The following is a 4,132-nucleotide window of genomic DNA, read 5'->3' on the forward strand; positions in this document are numbered from 1 at the left end:
TGAACATAAGCACGTGGGGAATTGCAAGCGCTCTGGATTAAAGAAAACGAGACTCCTTGCTTTGCTGAAGTTCATGCAATTAAATCACCACCTGCTAATGTGGCCCTCATTATTCTGGATGGAAACGAATGCAGGAAAAAAGCTAAGGGAGGCTAAAATAATAACGATTATAAAAGTGAAGTTTTAGTGTTTAAATGAGAGTTTGGTTTCTTGTACTTTTAGCTGGTTCCCAGTGGCCTTTGGATAAAACCCAGAAGAGCCCCAGGGTGCTGGGGGAGGCAGGGCAGCAGCTTCGTCAAACTTTGCAGGGTTGGGTCACAGCCCCAGACATGTTCTTTACAACACTGCATGTCCCTGTTTGCTGCTTAGTTTAAAAATAGTTTTTATGATGAACAAGAGGCTGAAAGGTCAATGGGTTTGTAGGCAGAGGGGGTTTGAGAGCATCGTGCCAGCACCGCTCAGCCACCAAACACCGTATTGCCCCCGAGCAAACAGCAGCCGAGCAGAATCCACCCAAAGGGACTCTGTCAGAAATCGCCTTCTGAGAAGTCAAGCTCAGAGCAAACGCCGATGGCAGGATCGGCACCAACAGCCCGATGCACCAAGCACAGCTGCTGTCCTCACCCAGATCACCCAGGAGGAGGAGATCACCCAGCGAGTGACCCGTCACACAAACCCACCTTTAGGTCACAGGGATATTTACTGCTCTGTTAACTTCTCCTGCCTTTTCCCCCAAGCATTTTGGAAGACCGAGGCCAGCATAGGAAGTTCAGGCAGAAGATCATGACCCCTCTGCTGAGCTGCCTGTCCCGAGGGGCGAGCAGGGACCTGCATCCCCAGCTCTGCAGCATCCTCGCTCGCTCCTTCCCCGCTCCCACGCTGCGCTGAAGGAAGCAAAGAGTTCACAGGTCCGGGTCCTTAAGTAACACTTAGCTTTTCTGCACCACTGGTCATGCCCAGTCTTCAGGGGTTTTTGCAAAAGAAAATGCCTTCTTACCAGTTTTATATACGATAACACTTCAGACCTGGTTTATCTTGGAGAAAGCAGGCGACGCGGAGCCTGGCAGGCTGCAGGAATGAGCACGGGGGAGCCAGGCTGATGGATGCTGATCAGGGGTCAGACCTGGAGTCAATGGACATTTCATTAAGGCTCCTGTTTGCTTATTGATATGATTTAAAATAATCTTTCATGTCGGAGACAGAGAGGACTGGTTCATACACTGGCTGTGAGTCAGAGTGCTGCGTAGAGGCGATCTGTATTTTCTCCTCTTTAGCAAGCATGAGAGACTCCTCCGTCTATGTATTTTAGCCAGTGCTGCAAAGTCCAGATGAAACATTTTGGACAGAAAATCAATACGAGGGCATGTGTATTCCAACCCTGAGCTACAGCAGCACAGACAGCGGCACAGAATGTGCCTCCATCTGCTTCCACCCTGCATTTATCCACAAGTCCCTGCACCCTGCAGTTCTTCATCAGGTTTACATCCAGCATAAAGTGAACTCAAGATAGTTATAGATTTTAAAGGCAGAAAATACCATCGCAGTCATCTGTTCTGTTCTCCCAAAAGAGTTAGACACAGAAACTGCCTGGAATATAGTGTCTTGATTTAACTGCCTGCCTCAGAAGGGTATGTCTCACCAGGATCCAGGCTCGTTGGTTCCAGTGGTATTAAACTTCGTGTAGGAAGGGCTGTGCAGGGTGGTGGCGTGTGGCACGGGATGCAGGTGCTGCAGAAACACCCACAGCTGCTGTGAGCATCCTCATGCAACATCAGCATCTCATCGCTCTCCGCTGACCCCACGGGATGTGACAGTCCCAGGGGTTGGTGGCCGTGCATCCGAGGACACGGCACCCCTGGGAGCAACGCCCGTATCCACTTTGCACAGTACACGCTCTAAGTGCCGGCTGTCTGCAAGGGTGTGAAGTCTGCTCCAAAATGCACTAAAGGACAGGAGTTCAACTTGTTTGAACAGATGGCTGAGTAACATTTGCTGCCGGAGCCCGCAGGTCCCCAGCAGGCCCTTTCTGTTATCATTTACTGCACTTGCTGCAGCTGGGGATGCAGAGACACGCTCAGACGTGTGTGCGCACAGCACTGAGCTACACGCAATGGCGAGGGGCAGCTGTGCCCCCCCAGCCCCCACCCCTTGCTGTCACTGCAGCTTAAATGAAGTCATAAATAAGCAAGAAGCAGAAATAAGTGTCTGATTTATTGGGGAGCTGAGACAAAAAGACGAGCAAAACCAAGGTCACATCCACGGTTAAGCACATCCCTGTCACATCCTTCTCCTCTCTGCTCCTGCCAGGTCTAGGAAGCACCGAAACTGAATTTTGATCTGCACTTCTCACTTTGGCTATCTTTGGAATATTCGAACCAGCCCATTTGCTCCAAATCCAGGCAGTTTTAATTAATGCACGGCCAGCGTACCGCGCCATGGTGGGATGATGGCCACGAGGCTCCCGAGCTCTCCCGTAGCGTGGCAACAAGTGCTAAGCAACACAGAGTTTGCAGGCAGGACTTCGTCTGGCTTTTCTCTGCTGAGGGACCACTTATTTCAGAACTAATCTCTATCCAAAACACGGCTTCTCAGCAGGGCTGGCAGCAGTATTACTCATCTGAGCTTCCTTGAAGTGATGCTCATTAAAAATATATATATATATATATATATATATCTCCTCACTCTGACAGGCAATATGTCAATAAGGGAAGCCCACTTTAATCCACGTTCCCCTGGTTGAGGCGCTTTGTCAGGATTAGAGTGTGTGATTTTCACCTAATGCCTTCTCAAGGGAAGAGGCCGCTTTGGCAAAACGGGGGTTCCAAGTGGGGTGAAGGGCCCCGACTTTGAAGGGCCCTCCCCAGCCCCCCCAGTGCCCCCCCTGCCATGAGCAGGGACATCTGCACCAGCTCAGGTTGCTCAGAGCCCCGTCCAGCCTGGCCTGGGATGTCTCCAGGGATGGTTCAGCCACCACCTCTCTGGCCAACCTGGGCCAGGCTCTCACCACCCCCAGGGGCAACAATTTCCTCCTCACGTCCAGCCTGAATCTCCCTTCTTTTAGTTTAAAACCATCACCCCTTGTCCTATATGTCCCCCATATGGGGACCTGAGCTGCACAGACCATCAGTATCTCACTGCAGAGCAAGAAAGAAGAAAAACTTCCATCTGGCAGGCAGGCAGCTGCTTTGCCTCCTGGTCAGGAATGCAGGAAAACTGCATTGGGAAAAGCAGTGGCTGAAAGCTATCTGCTATCTCCCATCTTTGTGCCCTCTGTCATCACCTGCAGCATTAAATGAAGCCAGGTGGCCTGGGATAGAGGAGTGAAAGTGGCGCTTCCCCATGACATACTGAATTTTCTGTCACTTGGTACAAAATAAGCCACAGCAAATTTAAAAGCAGAGTGATTGCTGAAAAAATAACCTTAATAAAGTGGGTATAAATAACTGTATAGAAGTATATCTGTGTGTTGGAATTGTTCATTCAGGTAAAATTTAATAGCAGAGGTGTGACCACATTTGTAACGGAGTAATCCGTATGTAATTTCACAAATCCTGTGTGTTTGCTCACAGGAGACAACTGTAATGTCTTTTCTTAAAAGTCATTAGATTTAAGTAATAGCTAGCACCCAAGCTCTTGATCAGGCAGCTATAGAACAAATCAACTTTTGTTGCAGGCAAAAAGTAGAAAACCCAATTCCTTGGAAGCTAATAAAAATTTCATAATTTTTTTTTGATTCAAATAAGTGCAGCGCTTATTACTTTGTAGACGTCTTCATAAAAAAACTGGAGCAAACCTAATCTAGATGAAAACAACAGCTGCAAGGCACAATATATTTGACCAAGATGGATGCCTCAGAGGTATGATATTCATTAGCTCACTAATTCCAAACAGTAAACAAGGTTTAACTAATTTTGATTTCAAGCTACAATGGTCTGTTGGCCATACACAGGTGTGTGCCTGGGATGCAGCATTAATAACTGAACGTACAGCTGCTGCAGGAGTCAGTGTTGTCTGAATAGTTTTGCATGTTCTGTTGACATTTCTGCTGGGAGAAGTTTCAGGGACAGAAGAGAGGGAGCATTAATCTCCTAATTTTGCTCTTTTGCAAGAGCGTTGCTGGGTGTGAACGGCT

The sequence above is a fragment of the Caloenas nicobarica genome, chromosome 21 (genome assembly GCF_036013445.1).
Source record: "Caloenas nicobarica isolate bCalNic1 chromosome 21, bCalNic1.hap1, whole genome shotgun sequence".
Lineage (NCBI taxonomy): Eukaryota > Metazoa > Chordata > Aves > Columbiformes > Columbidae > Caloenas > Caloenas nicobarica.